This window comes from Enhydra lutris, unplaced genomic scaffold (genome assembly GCF_002288905.1).
Source record: "Enhydra lutris kenyoni isolate GAN:26980312 unplaced genomic scaffold, ASM228890v2 scaffoldscaffold6, whole genome shotgun sequence".
In the NCBI taxonomy this organism is placed as follows: domain Eukaryota; kingdom Metazoa; phylum Chordata; class Mammalia; order Carnivora; family Mustelidae; genus Enhydra; species Enhydra lutris.
In genome coordinates, this window is record NW_019154090.1 from 299,692 (window position 1) to 319,280 (window position 19,589).

Here is a 19,589-nt window from a genome sequence, read left to right on the forward strand (position 1 = left end):
GCCCCGGTGCCACAGGCAGGCGGCTCCACAGCCGAAGCCACACCAGAACCCACAGAGCATCGCCAGCAACGTCCCAGCTCTGCCGACATGGTGAGCAGCGCTCACTGGGCTCAGTCCCTTCAGATGTCTTTGTATTTCCTTGGGGTGATGATGTGGGAATTCACCACCTGCTGTCTGAAGCAACACTGCGTCATGTTGTTCTCCCTAAACCTGTTCCTACTTATTTCAAGGCATCCCTGAGACCCAGAGTCAAGGTCCAGAGAGCAGCCAGGCCTCCCTGCACTGCACTTGCTGTAATCCAGGAGCTGCGGTCAGAGGTCTGCCCCCAGTTCCCACCCCGGGAAGGTCAAACCACAGTCTCTGGGCTGGGTCTTCTTTAGTAACATCACGTCTTTAAAAATAAACCGAGGGGCACATTTTGCCTCCTTGTAGTGCATCCTGGTTTGTGCTGCTAGAAGGAGCACCAGGGCTGGGCAGACAGGAAGGCACATACACAAGCAGGGAGCAGGGAGCTCTAAAATGGTGAGAGACTGCCAGGGACAAGAGGCAGAAGCCTGGTAAGAGGGAGGGATTTCTGGAAGACACTGGGTTTGTCCTCCTCAGTCTGTCCTCCCTCACTGCCGCACAGTCTGCTCCCCTCACCACACCCCTCAGGTCCTTCTCGGACCCTCCCAACAGGCTGCAGCACCAAAACCCAGCTCCCTGGCCTGCCCTTCAGGGCTGTTTAGGACATAGGCCCTGCCCACCACCAGCATTTTCCCACCACCGTGTCTACTGGGCCTCGGGACATGACTGGCAGGACCACTTATCCTAGGCAGACACAGGACTGTCACACACGAACACCTGCCCTCTCCTAAAACAACGCCCTGCTTCACAACGTCCACAACAGCCAAACTACGGACACAACCTAGACGTCCGTCAGCAGGTGAGTGAATAGAGAAGATGTGAGCTATATATATACAATGGAATACTATGCAGCCATCAAAAAGAACAAAAACAAAATCTTGCCATTTGCGACGTGGCTGGAACTAGAGGGTATTATGTTGAGCGAAGTAAGTCAGTCAGAGAAAGACAATTATCATATGATCTCTCTGGTATGAGGAATCTGAGAGGCAGGGCGGGGGGCCGTGGGGGGTAGGGAGGGAAAAAATGAAACAAGATGGGATCGGGAGGGAGACAAACCATCAGAGACTCTCAATCTCACAAAACAAACCGAGGTCTGTGGGGTGGCGGGGAGGGAGAGGGTGGCTGGTGACGGACATTGGGGAGGGCATGTGCTGTGGTGAGTGCTGGGAAGTGTGTAAGCCTGACGAGTCACAGACCAGTACCCCTGTGACAAATAATACATGATATATTAATATAAAAGGAAAAGATTAGATTCTCTTGTATGCTTGAGCTAAAGATAAAGACATTAGAATCTAAAACAAACAAAGAAACACCCTGCCCTGCTTCCTCCCGTGTGGAGAGCCCCTACCTGGACCACGGAGCACTGCAGAGATATCCCTGACTCAGGGAACCCTTTCCTGGCCACTCCCCCAGCACAAACAGCAGAGCCCTGTCGCGTCCTGGGGAGCCATCCCAGGCCTGGAGCGTGCATCTGTGTCACTCGCTGTTCCACCGCTGCTGACAGAGCCCCGGGCGCGCGCCACGCTCCGCTCCCCAAGCTGGAGATTCATCAGTGAACAAGATACACAAAGAGACAAAAACCCTATCCGCACAGGTCCTGTCCATGCTCCTCGGAAGACTTAGAGACCTTCAGGGAAAAGAGCCAAGTACTCAGACTCCTGCGTTCCCAGATGTGGCCTCAGCACATGTTTAGAAGCTGCTGCTGAGCCGACCTACTGTTTGGGGAGACAGCAAAGCATGTGCCGACGCTGGAAGGACATATCTGAAAACATTTTAAGAGAAAAGCTATTTTTGTTGTAGCATTTTTTATGTAATACATGACACACAGAATGCAATACATGCAACACACACCCCTGTATTTTATTTTACGCTGGCCGCATGCCCAGTGCACACCGCATGCCCAGTGTGGAGCCCAATGTGGGGCTTGAACTCATGACCCTGAGCTACGATCAAGAGCCAGCTGCTTAGCCCACTGAGCCCCCCAGGCACCTGGGGAATATAGAACTTACAATGCAGAGTGATAAACACCACAATCCTATCCTTCAAACTGAAGCCTTGAAAATTACCAGCAATCTTGAAGCTTCTGTTCTTCCTGTGTACATTATCCGGACTTAATGTTTATGATTCTCTTGCTTTAGAAGGATTTTACCTCATATGTTTCTCCCTAAACATTAGTTTGAACTTCTTGAACTTATAAAAATGGCCTAACCCTAAATACAACCTTCTAGGACTTGCTTCTGAAACTCAGCATGTCTCTAGGTCACACCCACGTTGCTGGATGTAGCTGAACGGCGTTTCCAGTCTGGATAGGCTCCGGTTTGTAAACAGACCACAACTTATCAATCCGTTCTTCCACTGGAGGATGCTGGGGACACCCGCAGGGTTTGCTCTCGCAGTGCTCCTCTGAACACCCCTGAACAATTCCCGCTGTGCAAGATATTTTAGGCCAACGCCAGCCGGCTCGGGCGTAGTGAGACCGGCAGAGCCTGACAGCAAGCGTCCGCAAACAGTTACGGTAACACCAACTAAAGCACAGGAAATGATACTCCACATCTCTGTTCATTTGGGAAAAGCAAAATTAAAACTACAGCATCGCAGGCGCCTGGGTGGCTCAGTGGGTTAAAGCCTCTGCCTTCGGCTCAGGTCATGATGTCAGGGGTCCTGGGATCGAGTCCCGCATCGGGCTCTCTGCTCAGCGGGGAGCCTGCTTCCCTCCTCTCTCTGCCTGCCTCTCTGCCTACTTGTGATCTCTCTCTGTCAAATGAATAAATAAAATCTTAAAAAAAAAACAAGAACTACAGTATCGCTACATACCTATGAGAATGGCTAAAAAAACTGACTGGACCACAAGGAGGGCAGATGAGGGTCAGCCATGACTAGAACGGTCACGCTGCTGGGACGCGAAATGGGGCGGCCGCCCCAGGAAAAGAGCTGGGAAGTTTCTAATGAAAAGGACCAAAGTGGTCTGTACTCAACTCAGGTGACTCCAACGGCCAGTCCGCTGAGTGCAAGAGGCTGACTCCTGCTGACGGAGTGCTCGACGTCCTGAGCAGGGTGAGGACTCCACAAATCTCTATGCGTTAAACTCAGAGAACCATACACCCAAAAAGGGAGAGTCATGCTTATTTTATGTTCGTTTTAAAAAATAAAAGAGAAGAAAAAATCTGGGCTTATATTTTATGTTTTGTCACTTATTTTTCTCGTCAGTCATTTTCATTGTAGTTCACAGAAGTATTATCAGTCTTTGGCAGACTGGAAATTAAAGAAACTGGTCCTTCACCAAAACCATTTAGGAAGCACTGCTGCGGGGAGTAAACCTAAAAGTGGAACTTGGGCTCCCAGGGAACTGGCAGTCTCTACTGGGTGAGGCGCGCCACCTGCTCCCAGAGGACGCACCGCCCAGCACCCTACCCGCCACTGCCCCTACCCCGAGGGACGAGCAGCAGGCGAACGGTGCCCTGCTCAGCCGAGTCCTCCTCCCGTGTGGGGGCGGTGAGCGCTTTCTGTCTGCCCACAGGCAGTGCGACTGCGGTCAGTGCCCGAGGGGCCACAGGACTTCTCTCCGGGACACCAGTCCTTTACTGGCTACAAACACCAACAAAAATCTTCTCCTAGTTCACAATTCTTTTCACGTATTACGGTGTCTTTTGATGAACACAAGTTCTTAATTTTTTCCACTGCAGTAAAAAACAAAACCTACCACCTTAACCGTTTTTCAGTGCACACTCAGTGTTGACCTATGCACACTTCTGTGCAACAGAGCTCACAAATTCCTAATTTTACATAACTGAATGTAACAAATCTTTGCAAACTGATGATGTTTCCCTTTTTTTGCTTTTGTTCAAAAGTACTTCTCTATCCCAAAGCCAAAAGTAAATTCTCCCGTGCTTTCTTCTAAAGGCCTTCATCCACAGGGAGTCTGCTTCACCTGGGGTTACCATGGGCATGGCAGGAGACAAAGACCAGCTTCACCCAGAGCCCCAAGTCCCAGAAAGCCCTCCCCCTGCCCCGCAAATGACCTGTCTTTCCCCAAGACCTGCAGGGTGCCTCTTGCGCACGTAAAATCCCGCATGGGAGGTCCACCTGGGGAGCTCCCTGTTTTGTGCCATTCTCAGCACACTGCATTCGAAGACCTCCATGATTACCTGAAGCAGCCTCACTTTACAAAAGCTATAAATTCTCTGGTATTTCCACACACATCATTAGATAATGGCACTGAAAACAAGTGTGTCTTAATACCAGCATCTGGTATGAGAGCAAGGAGGACTGGAAAAGCAACCGCAGGTACTGTGAGCCACACCTCCTCAGCATGTGGATGGTTTGTCCTGTGTGTCCCTAGACCCAGGCTTCATGGCCTGCAAACCGGGTGCTGTCGTTCAGCAATGAAGGCATGAAGAAGTACAAAGCCACACCACAGGCTCCCTTCTCACAGTCTCTGGGGGTCTTCCTCCCAGATGCAGAGGCCTCTATGGGGCCATGAGCACTCTCCAGCCTCTCTGTCTGCTGTGGGTCAAACCAGGATTGTGGCTGGACAGGCAACCTCCGGAGCCACTGTCCGGCCAGTGGCAGGAAGACAGAGTGCCCAAATGGAAATTCCAGGCCACAAAGATAATACGCAATACGATGGGAATCTCAAAATACATAAGCCAAGAAAAAGGTTAATACTGTTTAAAAAAAAAAAAAAAAAAAAGCCGAACGGGTCGCGCGCAGGAACAGGGAGCGCGCAGGAACTACCAAGAGTGGGGACAGGAGGCAAAGGTGCTGGGGCCTTGATCAGGATGGAAGGTACAGGTAATCCGTGAGGTGACCCATCGGGAAACAGGGCAGAGCACAGTGTAGGAGCGGTGGGCGACCACCGGCAAACCTCTCTGGGAAGGAAGGTGAAGTCTGGGAAGGTACTGCTGCTTTGCCTCATGCACTCTTGATGTGACTGTACAGAAGAAAAACAGCTAAAAATAAAAATACTAAGCAATGAAATACAACAGGGGCGCCTGGGTGGCTCAGTCAGTTGAACATACAACTCTGGGCTTCAGCTCAGGTCGTGATTCAGCCCCATGGGGTCTGCCTATCCCTCTTCCTCTGCCCCCTGTCCCCGCCCCAAACATGCGCAGGCACGCACTTTCCCTCTTTCAAATAATAACATTTTAAAAGAAAAAAAAGAAAGAAAAATATATAATGGATGTTCCAAAGACCAGGGATTTTCCTCTAAGATCTGTGATGAACCAGGCAGTACCTGCCAAAGAACACTGAAAAAGTGGGCGGGTCCGGGAGCGCCTGCCTCAGGCAAGGGACGGCCTGCACGGCCAGTGCTGGGACAGACTCAGAAACCCAAAGAGGCTCAGAAAACCATGGGTCTGAATGTCTGACTCTGAATTTGTTATCTATTCTGAAAGGAAAAAAAAATCAGTATACTGCAGAACAGAACTGCCACCAATTAACCCCACTAATACAGTCAAATTCTAAATAAGAGTCAACGAATGTGGAAAACGAGATGATGCCAATGTCACGGGTCTTCTGTATTTATTGCTAACTGAAAATGAATTTCCAATGTAAAGAATTCCTAAAGTACTGGAAATACAGGAACCCCAGAAGATTTTACCTCTCCTCCTTAATTCTTTTTTTATTTTAAGATTTTATTTATTTATTTGATAGACAGAGATCACAAGTAGGCAGAGAGGCAGGTGGGAGGGGGGGAGGGGAGCAGGCTCCCAGCTGAGCAGAGAGCCCGATGAAGGACTCGATCCCAAGACCCTGAGATCATGACCTGAGCTGAAGGCAGAGGCTTAACCCACTGAGCCACCCAGGCGCCCCTCTCCTCCTTAATCCTGAGAAGAATAAAAAGCAACAAAAGCTGAGCCTTAAAAGAAAGAGAATACAAAGAGGAAACCGGTCACTTCTTCAAGGGCCACCTCCCACCAACCATCAAAGCACAGAGAGGGAATGGGCTGAAACCGAGATGCAAGAAGGAAGACCAGCACACCCCACAACAAGCCCCACGCTTAGTTTGTCCGAGCACTCCTACACTGAAGGGAGCACCCCACCCTCACGAACTACGGGAGAGGGAGCAACAGCACGGACGGCCACAGGCTGCAGCAGACAGATGTCTCAGGAAGAACAGAAAAGACTCAGCTCAGGGCCACACGCCCGCACAGAACCTTGGGTTTCCCAAACTGACAGGTGCCAAAATGCAAGAACACTCCTAGCTCCCCCCAAAGACCTTCTAACTTACAGACGGAGCGACTGTCCCGAGTCCAGGCGGGCATTCAGTAAATGGGTGTTAAATTACTTTTATCGGGAATGACAGTGTCCAGAAACCAAGTAAGGATTTTCTTTAGTTAACTGATGCTTAAGATACAGTAAGTTAAAAGGAAAAGGAGGTCAGAAGTTGAGCAAAATCACAATAAATATGTGGATTAAATAAATAAAATAGGAGATTAAAAAATAAATGAACAAATAAATGAGTAAAAACTGGACATCCTCTAAAAATGTATTCTTCAGAAAGGAGGTTACCTGTGGACTGACCTGGGAGAGAACCTGTCCTCTAACAAATGCACACCACTTCTGACTCTGCCCTCTGGTCCTGCCCACTCGTCCTCAGAGGTGCGAACGACAGGGAAATGCATCTGGGCAACACAAAGTGAGGCTGTGCAATAGGACAACTGCACGGCACTAAGAGCTTCTAATCCCGCTGGATAAGGACAGCCTGAACCAAGCTAAAGTCCTGCACCCAGAGCACGACATTCCCACCTTCCAGCCCTGCAGACGGCACGTCCTCCTCCACACACACTGTGGAGAAAAACGATTCTAGGACTGAACCAGTACTTATGACCAAAAGTTTCCAGAAAACCTTAACATATTCCCAAATCTAAACATGAAACTAGACCATGGGAGACAAAATATTTCTCATAAAAGTAATGAGCATTAGGATGTTTGGTTGTTGATGCTTTAAGCTCACAACACCTAAAATCTCGGGACAGTAAAGCCACAGGTACTTTTCGACACAGGGAAGCACCAGGCTCTCTGCGAACTGGGTGTCAGAATCGGCACGCAGAGCCGGAGGACGCAGACGCCCTTTGTATCACGGCAGAAAGGGCAGAGAGCCATGGGCAACCAAGCGAACGCCTGCTAGAAGAGCTTCCTAAGGTCGGGGGTGAGAGTTCATAAAACGCAGAAGATGAGACCCAATGTCTCTGTGTCTCCAAGAGAACAACCCCCAAACACACCTGTCGGAAACGGCATGACTTCCCTGCACTGTGATCCCTACTGCTCAGTGTGAAAGCCCCTGGCGAGACAGCCAGCCTCTGATGATGTAAGATGGACATGGCTTCAGAGTGACCCCTTTCTGCAGCCGTGACCAGAATCAAGCTATCCTGACGAACCTAGCCTGAAACCGGGTACACGGTGCTGGTGACCCTGGAGAGATGGCCTGATGTCAGAGGGAGTGAGTGTCAAAATACACGCGCATACTTCAAAACAGAGGGCTGGTACAACTGTGGCAGAACCTGTGATCACTGCTCTAATACCAACCTGGCAGCCACAACTTCGGGGGTGCCTCCCATGTGCAGGCACCTAGAGGCACACATGTCCTAGACACCACCAGATGTTCCTAAGGAGTCTGCCGGACCGGCATGTGGTCCACCAGGTGGTGGGAGGGCAGCTCTGAGGTCACCTGATGGGGCTGGAACTCAGCCGAGCTGCTCACGGGCTCAGTAACTGGGACGAGCTACTCAGCATCTCCACCTCCCCTCTGTCCAATGGAAATGGAAACTGTCTAGTTGGTATGTCTGCGACGAGCTCGTGGGAAGTGCTTGCAATGGTGCCGGTACATGGTAACAGTACTCTGATCTGCAGATGAGAAGACAGAGGCTCAGAAACACCGAGGAATCCGCTCGAGGTCACTGCTGGGGATCGGTGGGGTTGCCATTCAAATCCAAGTCTGACCCCCAAGCGCTGTAAAACTTGATTCTCAGTTACCTGCTTCACAAATGGGAGCACTCTGTCCCCACCCAAAGCACAAAGAACTTACCTCCTTGGGCATTAAGCCTCACCTGGATAGAGTACTACATTAAAAGCCTTTACTATATTTTTACAACAAAAACAAACACATATACAGACAAAGTTTACAATGCTGTTGGGGCGCCTAAGTGGCTAAGTCAGCTGAGCGCCCGGATCCTGATCTCGGCTCAGCCTGTGATCTCAGGGTTGTGAGACTGAGCCGCATGTCAGGCTCCATGCTCACCATGGAGCACACTTTTTGGATGTAAAAGGTGTTTTCTTTTTACGTCTTAAACTTAAAAAAAAAAAAAAAATCCCTGTTATTAATCTGCCTTTTAAAATTACAGAAACCCTGGCGGGGTGGGGAGGCCGGGCGGATTATGGGCGGCGCACTTGGGTGGCTCCTTCGGTGAAGCATCTGCCTTCGGCTCAGGTCATGATCCCAGGTCCTGGAATCAAGCCCTGTGTCAGGCTCCCTGTTGCTCTCTTATCCTCTCTTTCTCACATAAATAAATTTTAAAAAATATACATATACAGAAAACCTGGGACGCCTGGGTGAATCAGTGGGTTAAGCGTCTGCCTTCTGCTCAGGTCATGCATGATCCTGGGGTCCCAGGATTGAGCCTGGCAACAGGTTCTCTGCTCAATGGGGAGTCTGCTTCTTCCTCTGCCTACCGCTCCCCCTGCTTGTGCTCGGTCTGACAAATAAACTAATAAAAATTTAAAACATATATGGAAGACCTGCCTTCAAGGCTTTGGCAGGGGGAGGGGGCATCTACTTAGGCGAGGCTGTACTGAACTGTTTGCTGTTCTGCTCCTGTGACCACCACCAAGGTGAGCTGTCCGTCAGAGGGACCGTTATTCCAGGGAGAAGTCAGGACCAAGGCCACAGGCCACTACCCACTACTGGGCGAGCATGTGGTCTGGCTTATGGACAGGCTAACCCAATCTGCCCTACAACACGCTATGACTCTGACCAGTTTATTACATCGTTTTTTTTAATCTTGAGGAATGTTATATTCTAAAAACATTATTAATAAAATCATAGGTCTATTCCAAGATTTCTTACTATCTTCTGTAACATTCCACTTGGAAGATAGAAAACCACTAAGTTTTTCTCCAAGGAAGGGTGCACATGGAATGCAATATTGCATTACTGCATGTCCTGAATGTAAACCAGGAGGAGAAGGAAACAATTTATACCCCCCCTCCAGGACTCTGTGACCAGTTTAAAATATGTCACAAGTAAAAGGTATAAATTACAGACACTTACAAAGGTTTGCTTATTTCCCCTAAACTGCCACAGGTTCAAGAGTACGCCCATGCCATTAACACCTCTTTGCATTGCAATCCACTGGCCTGAGCGAGGACAGGATGATGTGAAGAGCTGGCTGGACAGACTGACCTACCGGCTGTCAAGGGTCCCCTTGGATGTTACAGTTACGTGTTCCATGGGTTAAAAAAAAAAATTAAGATTTTATTTATTTGAGAGAAAGAGAGAAAGAGAGGGAGGAGGAGTAGGGGGAGCAGCAGGTAGAGGAGAATCAAGCTGCCCTCTAAGCAGGGAGCCCAATGCAGGATCTGACCCCACCTGAAGGTAGACGTGTAACCCACTGGGCCACCCAGACGTCCCCTCCATGGGTACATTTTTCTGAAAGAAAAAGCAGAGGCAGATGAAACAAGTGTGGGAGGACACACACCAGGAAAAAGGATGCTGCTGGTAACAGCCTCATCCCACCAGGCAGGGTTGTGCATCAGAGACCAGCAGCAACAGAAACAGCAGTTTAAAAGGTGTAAACCATGGGACACCTGGGGGGCTCCGTCGTTGAGCATCTGCCTTCGGCTCAGGTCATGAACCCATGGTCCTGGGATCGAGCTCCATTGAGGGGAGGCCTGCTTTCCCTCTCCCACTCCCCCTGCTTGTGTTCCTGCTCTTGCTGTCTCTCGGTCAAATAAATAAATTAAATCTTCCAAAAAATAAAAAAATAAGAGGTGTAAACTGTGTATGTTGTTATTTTAGCTTGTGACGGCATCTTTTGTCTCCGTCTTCAATAGCGCACCTTACACCAGAGAACACGCATAACTGTCCGTGTCCTCATCTATAAAATTTGGTAACAGCTACCTTGCAAGGCTGTCCTGGGAATTGTGGCTGCTGTGCCTTAAGTGAACTGGCCTGTTCACAGAGGGTTTGTGACTGGAGGGTTGGGAACAAGGGACCCACTAAGTGAATTCCAGGAGAAAACGTTCTGTTTCAGTACCAACTTTGCTCGGACAGGTTAAGAAAAACTTCATAGATAACTGTCACGCTTAAGTTGTAGACTTCCTAGTTTCATCTCAAAATAAGACTGGACCACTGGATTCCATCTAAAAATTCTGAACTTTTGGGGTGTCTGGGTGGCTTAGTGGGTTAAGCCTCTGCCTTCAGCTCAGGTCACGATCCCAGGGTCCTGGGATGGAGCCCCGTATCGGGCTCTCTGCTCAGCAGGGAGCCTGCCTCCCCCCTCTCTCTGCCTGCCTCTCTGCCTACTGGTGATCTCTGTCTGTCAAACAAATAAATATTTTTTTTTAAAAATTCTGAACTTTAGATTTAGATGTGAAGAGCCTCATGATTCAAAGTACAAGATAAATACACCCAGCAAAAATCTTTACCCAGAACACAACTGCTTTTTAAGTTAAAAAACAGATATTGATTGGTTTTACATAATTTTTAAATTAAATAATTTTTAAAAATTAAAAAACTAAATTTAAAAATTAAAAAATTACATAATTTTAAAAGGTCTTTTATAACTAAACTCGTTTTATTTAAAACTAAGTTCTTAACACAGCACAATTTATTGCAACTGGCAAAAAAGCCAAAAAAACAAAAACTGAGATATTATTATCAAACCCTATAGCAATAGCTTAATGAGCACCAAAACATAAACCTTAAGATCTCATGTGAGTGAAGAGGAAAAGACACACATTGTCACAGAGAATGTAAACTTTGTAATATATGTCAAAAGTTACAACGTCTGTACTCTTTGACCTAGAAACTTTTCATTATTTATCTTAGAAAAACACCCTCTCACCAAAGACACTATTTATTTATTTAATATTTTACTTATTTATTTGACAGAGAGAGACTGAGGGAACAAGCACTGGGAGAGGGAGCAGCAGGCTTCCCACCGGAGAGGGAGCCCAATGTGGGGCTCGATCCCAGAACCCTGATATCATGACCTGAGCCCAAGGCATAGGGGCTAACAACTGAGCCACCCAGGTACCCCAAGACACTTGTATTTAATAAGAAAAATTCAATGGGACTGCCTAGCTAAAAACCAAACATTAGGTCTGGGCTAATCCCTTCCAATAATAGGCAGGGGAAATAGCACAGGCCTGCTCTGCCAAGCCCAGCCTCTCACGCCCAGGGCCTGCAACTTAGCTGGGGCTCTGCGCTTCCATCCCCCTCCCCCAGTTCTACCAGGACTAACTGAACCCAGCCCCCAGCCCCTGAACCAATGCCAAGTTACAAGACGGACAGGAGATTTGGGTTCCGTAGGTTCCACTACACCACGCCACCCTGTGACACAAACAGAGTGCTGTCGAAGAAAGGGGCTGGCCATCCCAGAGACAGCCAGGATCAGGCACAGCTGATGGGGGTGCAAGTCCGCATTCCAATCCTCTGACTCCCAGGACTGCAACTTTATAGCCATTTGGCATAGAATTTCCCAGAACATAGCAACAGAGACACTAAATGACTGAACATTTCATCCAACCACCATATTTGCTGGTGATACACATTCAATGTAGAAAAATTAAAAAGATAATAAAATTACAAATAGCCCATGATAACAAATAAGGTTCAATCACACTCATCCATTCAAGGAATATTCACCATCACACATAACATATCACATAATTTGAAAATATTAGCTGCGTTTCTGCCAAAGACTAAGTTTTTTTTCTATTTTTATTTTTTAAAGATTTTATTTATTCATTTGAGAGAGAGAGAGCACACAGAGTGAGAGTGAGAGGGAGAAGCAGATTCCTTGCTGAACAGGGACCCCTGATACAGGTGTCGATCCCAGGACCCCAGGATCATGACCTGAGTCCCAGGCAGACACGCAACCAACCGAGTCAGCCAGGAACCCCCAGAACTAAGTTATGAAAACCATTTATACGGATACATGAGCAATACAGACTGATTTTGGAATGAAATGAATTTTAATGTATACGGTTCAGTCCTTAAAAAGGAAACTGATTAAGGGGTGCCCAGGAGGTTCGGCTGGTTAAGCATCTGAGTCTTGGTTTCAGCTCAGGTCATGATCTTGAGGGCCTGGGATGGAGCCCCACACTGGGCTCTGTGCTCCGTGGAAAGTCTGCTCAACAGTTCTCTCTCTTGGGGTGCCTGGGGGGCTCAGTCCTTAAGCGTCTGCCTTTGGCTCAGGTCATGATCCCAGGGTCCTGGGATCAAGCCCCGCATCGGGCTCCCTGCTCAGCGGGGAGCCTGCTTCTCCCTCTCCTGCTCCCCCTGCTTGCTTGTGTTCCCTCTCTTGCTATCTCTCTGTGTCAAACAAACAAATAAAATCCTAAAAAAAAAAAAAAAAAGGATTCTCTCTCTCTCTGCCCCTCCCCTCTGCACACTCTGTCTCTCCCTAAAAAACAAATGAATAAGTGTGTTTTGTTTTGCTTTTTAAGATTTTATTTATTTATTTGACAGACAGAGATCACAAGCAGGCAGAGAGGCAGGCAGAGAGAGAGAGGGGGAAGCAGGTTCCCCGCTGAGCAGAGAGCCCGATGAGGGGCTCGATCCCAAAACCTCGGAATCATGACCTGAGCTGAAGGCAGAGGCTTAACCCACTGAGCCCCCTAGGCGCCCCGTTTTGTTTTTTTAAAGATTTGTTTGAGAGAGAATCTCCAGCAGACTCACTGATGAGAGAGAGGGGTCTGACGTGGGGCTCTATGCCAGGACCCTGGGATCATGACCTGACCTAAGCCGAAATCAAGAGTCCAACGCCCAACGTCACTCGGTGCCGCACACAGACAGACCTTTAAAAGGAGAGAGAGAGAGAGAGAGAGAGAGGAAACAGATTCAGATGGCCTACTGAATGACCTCCCACACCTGGGCTCACTGTGTATCCTCTTTACAGAGTGCGAAGCTATACACCATTTCTGCAGTTTCAGTGTCAACCAACATGCCTGCAAACGTGCGATGCCCTCAGAGAAAATCAGAGCAGAGCACGAGGAGAGACAACATCCAAGCTGAAGGCTGTTTGGCGATCTAATCCTTGAATCTTCCCAGCTACCGGTGACCGACCAGCTGCTAATCCTCTTCAGACTAAGAGGTCACTATTGGAGAGGCAGCCCTGGTGTCGGGACAGGAGAGGCGCAGTCATTCGCTCTCGTAAGTGAGGAGCAGCATCTTCATAAAATAGAACTGCTACCATTTTCCAGCACTGCTGTTGCGTATAAAATTAGGGAGGAGCTGATGAGACACTTTTCCACTTAGCACCGCCTACTCCCCCAGCAGGCAGGCAGGGCAGGTACCATGACCTCCACTTTGGTGAGGCCCCTGTCATGTGAGCCCTAGTCTTATCATCTTCAGGAGGAAAGTCTAGCACAGACTCTGACGACCCACGGGGGGACATCTACAGCACAGGATGCTCCGACCTAACGTCAGAGCACCGTAGGCATCATCTGCGGAATGCTGCAGGTCGAGCCGCGATTCACAGAGCCCAGAGACTCACAAGTGCACCACTGAGCGCTAACAGCCTCCTTGCCACCTGTGCAGAGACTGCTCGCCGAGCTTGCCGCCAGCCCCCAGAAGACACGGAGTCTGTCTCTTTACTGGAAAACTGGCTGCCTAGCTGGGCGCGCCACTGTTTGCCTGCGGCCCTACGAACACCAGAGCTGCAGGAAAGTTAAGGGATTTTTTCAAGGGTGCTTACATCTGTGTGTTCCGCGCTCATCTTACTCCCTGACTTTAGGAGCAACTCCCACCTGAGACAAAATTCTTGTTTTCTAGGATTTTACTTATTTACTTGACAGAAACAGAGAACGCTTGCGTGCGCACCAGCAGGGAGAGTGGAGGCAGAGGGAGACGAAGAAGCAGGCTCCCCGCAGACCGCGAGCCAATCCGGGACTCAACCCCAGGACCCCAGAATCATGACCCGAGCTAAAGGCAGACACTTCGCCAACTGAAGGGCCCCGACAAAATTCTGTCTTATCACGACCCCCCAAGTCCACTGCAATTTAGCCGTCACCCAACAAACACCTACTGACCCTCCACTGCACCCCAGGGCCACTGTGAGCCGCTCCCATTTAGGCTCTAAAGAGGCACCTCCAGCAGGGGTGCGTGTTAGGGTGCCGCATGGTGGTGTCAGGTAGGCGGTCTGTCAGGAACTGGTACAGAAGGCCTCAATTTTCACATTCCAGGTCTGAGACTGAGTAAGGTGCTGGTCTCCAGGGTAGCTCCCTGCTGAGCACGGTGCCACCTAGCCACCACGTGCCAGAAGGACTCCAGAACAAGAAAGGCCAGACACACACAGCACCCTTCCAATCTCTACAGCACCTTGGTTAATACAACCCCCCTTAGGGGCACCTGGGTGGCTCAGAAGGTTACGCCTCTACCTTGGGCTCGGGTCATGGTCTCAGGGTCCTGGGATCAAGCCCCACATCAGGCTCTCTGCTCGGTGGGGAGTCTGCTTCCCCCCTCTCTCTGCCTGCCTCTCTGCCTACTTGTGATCTCTCTCTTGGTGTCAAATAAATAAACAAATAAATAAATGTAAAAAGAAAATTGAACCCCCCTTAGCAACAAGAGAATCCCCTCATTCTGCGTTAATAGGGGCACGAGAAGGGCTGCGGAGTCCCTCAGTTCACAAGGCAGGACTTGGCCGCTGCAAGCCCCACAGCAAGGAGTCTCAGGCCGAGGCTCACCCCGCAGAGTTCTTCTTACAGATTACTCCATCTCAATCCACTTAATCAACAAATGTCACCAAGCATTAAGACTAGCATGTGGGGTTTTTCCGCGGGGGGGGGGGGGGGGGGGGGGAAGGGGGGAGGGGGAAGGTGATATCAAAAACAAAATTTCTAGAAGCATTATTACCAGATCTGACTTTAAAAACTTATTTTGAGGGGCGCCTGGTTGGCTCAGTGGGTTAAAGCCTCTGCCTTTGGCTCGGGTCATGATCTCGGGGTCCTGGAATCAAGCCCCGCATCGGGCTCTCTGCTCAGTGGAAGCTTGCTTCTCCCTCTCCCTTTGCCTGCTGCTCCCCCTGCTTGTGCTCATGCTCTCTCTGTCAAATAAATAAATAAAATCTTTTTAAAATATTTTAAAAATAAGGGGGGGGCGCCTGGGGGACTCAGTAGGTTAAAGTCTCTGCCTTCGGCTCAGGTCATGATCCCAGGGTCCTGGAAACGAGCCCCGCCTCGGGCTCTCTGCTCAGCGGGGAGCCTGCTCCCCACCACCACCACCACCTGCCTCTCTGCCCACTTGTGATCTCTGTCAAATAAATAAATAAAGTCTTTTAAAAAATTAAAAAATAAAAACTTATTTTGAAATAATTTAAATTAGGAGTTGCAAAAAAGATTTCGGGGGAGGTCTCAAGCAGCTCTCTGATGGTTTAACTGGCTGTCCTTTCCCAAAGAGCAGGTGCTTGCCACACTTCCCTCAGAACCCAGGGCTTCAGTGCACACTCAGAGTGACTTCCCGGTGACAAGCCACTGAGCTGCACTGTGGTCACTGGGCTCATCACTATCATTGCTTCAACAAGTGTTTCCTGGGTATGTGCCAACACCAGTTCTTTACACAAAGCAGACTCCCCACGGACCCATCTCATAGTAAAAGAGTAAACATGGTCAGAATAACCAGGCGCTGCAGGAGAATCAGGGAGGAAAGGGAGACGGGAAATGGGAGGTGGCGACTAAACTCTATGCAGGGAAGTCACGGAGGGCCTGGCTTCATGGAGTGTGAGGATGAGGAAGTGAGTGTTCCCGGCAGACTGGAGGGCAGAGAGTTCGCCAAGAGACCAGCAAGAAGGCTGCGGAGGCAGGGGAGGGTGAGTCAGACGGCCAAAGGTAGGAGGCTGGTCGCAGAGGGGTGGGAGAGGCCTGACAGGCATCCCAGAGGCCACAGGGTCCCTCGGCAAGGATCAGAGAATCCACCACACGCCTGCCCGAGTGTCTGCTCCCCACACAAGCCCCGATGCTCTGCTTACACCAGGGCTAAGGCGGCCGGCCGCTGAGGGGCCTGCCACACACATGTCCCCGGCAGTCCTGTGCTGGTCCACAATGACCATCCACAATGACCGCTAGGGGGACAAGGCCATCTGGATCACACAGATCAGCCCCACAGTCAGCCAGCCAGCCAGAACCAGCTCCTGGAGCTGTTGGTTTGGCCACGCGCCATCAGGAGCTGCCCTGAGCCCCAGAACCCTGACACAGGTGGAAGGAGCGCCTCGCACACCGAATGATGAAGTCCCCAACGCCCTTAAATCCGGCTTCCGGTTTCAGCCGCGGACACTGCTCAGTCCTGAACTCGGCAGGATATTTCACGAGGAAGAAGCACGAAAGCCACGTAAAGTGGCCGGAGCCCGGGCGAGGGGTGCGCGGGTGGGCAGCCGCGGGAACGGCGCGGCGACAGAGCATTTCTGGCGCTAGGACGTCCGTCTCAACGGACAGCTAGTTAAGGACAAAGGTGTCCAACGCTAACGCAACGCAGGAGCGCCCGGCCGCGACCGGCGGGTTGAACACCCCGTCCGAGTGAAACCAAGCCCGACACCCATCCCAGACCTGCACCCGGCCCCTCCCCAGGCCAGCCCCTCCCACTGTCTCCTCTAGGACCACGGGGCGAAGCGGCCCGAGAAACAAGGTTCCTGCAAACCGGACGATTCATCTGGACGCGTGAAGGAACGAACCCCGTTCCCCGCGCTGCACCCCAGGGACTCAGGACCAGACGCTGTGGCTCGGTCCCAGCCGCGGCTCGCGGCGCTCCCCCCGCCCCTGGGAAGGAGAAGACCCCCGGGTCGGTCACGGGGACAGTGGGGAGGAGGGAAGGCCGCGCGCGGGCCGCGATCCGGCAGAATGGGGGAGGGACCGAGGGAGCTCGGCGCCCCCCGTGAGACCCCCCGCCCCCAGGGCTGCGGCCCCACCTGCCCACCCACAGGGGAACGCACGCCGCTGCGGGAGGCCGTGCCCCGACCAGCTCAGGGCCGCTCGGCCCGCACAGACCCCTCGGGTCGCCCCTGACCGAGGCTCGCGCGGGCCCGGGACCGCGGCGGGTGGGGGGGGGGCGCCTTCCCGCCCGACCCCCTTTCCAGGTCGCAGCGTCCACCCGGCCCCGCCGCCACAGCCGGCGCTCCGCGAAGCCCCCTCCCCCGCCGGCCCCCGCCCCGCGGGCCCCCACCCCCACCCCGCGGCCCGGAGGGAGGGTAGCCGCCATTTCCGGCTGCCGGCGCGCCGCCCCGCGGTGCCCCCACCCCGCGGCGCCCCCGGCCCTCACCCCGCGTCCCCCGCAGACCCGCGCGGCCCGCGCTACCCGACCCGGCCTGACGGGAGGCCCGTGAGGCCCGCCGCGAGCTCACCTGTCTGTCCGCCCGCCCGCCCGCCGGTTCCGCGGCTCCGCTCCTCAGCTCCGCGGCGCTGCTGGGCAGCCGGCCGACGCGCTCCTCAGCCGGGGTTGCGTCTCGGGGACCCCGAGCGGCTGCGGCTGCGGCGGCAGAGGGCGCGGGAGCAGCACCGGCACAGGCGGCGGGGGCGCGCACGCTCACGCACGCTCACGCACGCTCACGCACGCTCACGCACGCTCACGCACGCACCCGCACAGGCGCGCGCGCCCCCGGAAGAACGTGGGCTCCGCGAGTCGGAGCCGCGGACGGGGCAGGCCGCGCACGCTCCCAGAGCGCTGGGCTCGGGGGCGGGGGTGAGGGAGGCCCCGCCCATATGGGGCGGAGCTGAAACTGACAGCCGCGGAGGCCCGGAAACGCCTTCGGTTGGAGGAGCCTCGAACGACAGCCCGGGGGCGGAGCCCCAAGTGACAGCCCGGGAGCGGAAGTCCCGGGAGCAGTGGGCAGAGCTCGCTCCGCGGAGCCGGAAGCGCCTCCCGCCCGGCAGGGGCGGGGCCGAGGGGCGGGGCGGAGCCTCCAGCCAGTGCGGACGGATGCTGCGGTGATACCCGGGAGGGGAGGAGTGCGGGGCCTCGTGCTGCCGCGGGGCTTGCTCAGCGCCATAGTAAGACTGGTAACATGGAACTGCCCTCGTCAGGCGGGAAAGGACCGGAGGCCGACGCCCCCCTTCCTCGGACCACCGTGAGGGACCGGCGTTTGCTCTTCCCGGGAGCTCAGGGACAGGACTTCCTTCCCCGCCCCGCCATCCGACCACCCTCCCAGAATCGCCTTCCAACAGCGGCGTGGACAAGCGGGAGGACCAATGTCCACTCACTTCCCCCCTACCCAGGCAGGGCTCCTGCGCATCCTGTCGACCACCTGGGAGGGCTGCCTGCCCGCCACCTTTCGTTGTCACTCCCTGTAACCGGAAACAGTTCTACCATTTATTTGGTGCCTGCTCGGTGTCTGCTCCGCTGGCGTGTGCCAGTTTTCATCCAGAACGCACCCAGACACATCTTTCGTCAGTGCTTCTGCCTCCTCGCTTCCACTCCTGCCATGTTCCGTTGAGCGGAGTCGTCTTCTAGAAACCTGATGACATCCAGGGCTTCCTAAGACACCGGAGTAAAATCCAGGCTCTTTGCCAACAAGCCCTGACCCCAGCTACCTCTGCCCTCTTCTTACACCTCCCTGCCATCATGCTGGCTGCAAGTGGAGCGAGCTCAGGAAGTGTCCCCGTGGTTAGTACACCGCAACATCAAGCGGACGGTAAGAAAAGGTCAGATTAAAATGCATACTCTAGAGGATGAAGGATCCCAGGACAGAATCACAGGAGGAAGGAGAGAATAAAACGGACCTGGTACCAGGACCAGACTGAAGCTGTGTTCAGCCTGTGAGCCAGGCCTTAATGAGTCTTCCCCAACCCCATCTTGACCTAGTAGTTCCACTTTAGGGATACCCTTCCTAAGAAAATGTTCCCACATACAGAAAAAGGTTTGTGCTCTTGATGGTGTTTCTTATAATAGTGAAAACGAAAACCTGCCTGACTCTACAAGTAAGCACACTCAAATGGAATATAGTTTTGTGGGTTTTTAAAAAAATTATTTTGTAGAGGGAGAGCGAAGGGCGGGGAGGGTCAGAGAGAGGGGGATAATCTTAAGCAGGTTCCATGCCCAGTGCAGAGCCTGACCTGGAGCTCGATCTCATGACCCTGAATAATGAGCCAAGCCAAAGTCGAGTCAGCTGCTTAACCGACTGAGCCATGCAGGCGTCCCTGGAACACTATAGTTATTAAAAATGTATACAAAGGGGGTGCCTGTGTGTCTCAGTGGGTTAAGCATCTGCCTTCAGCTCAGATCATTATCTCAGAGTCCTGAGATAGAGCCCACATCG

The 19,589-nt window shown here is 52.1% G+C and overlaps 1 protein-coding gene across 2 annotated transcripts in view; it reads right to left on the minus strand.

Annotated features, from left to right (window-relative positions):
* Nucleotides 1-17,871, minus strand: part of LOC111141805 (DnaJ heat shock protein family (Hsp40) member C5) — a 37,691-nt gene extending 19,820 nt beyond the window's left edge. Inside the window, exon 1 of one of the 2 annotated variants that reach the window (XM_022494627.1) lies at nt 17,679-17,871. The gene's annotated coding sequence lies outside the window, so the exon portion shown is untranslated. The remainder of the gene's footprint in view (nt 1-17,678) is intronic. The other variant, XM_022494625.1, reaches the window with a different exon arrangement.
* Nucleotides 17,872-19,589: the final 1,718 nt, after the last annotated feature.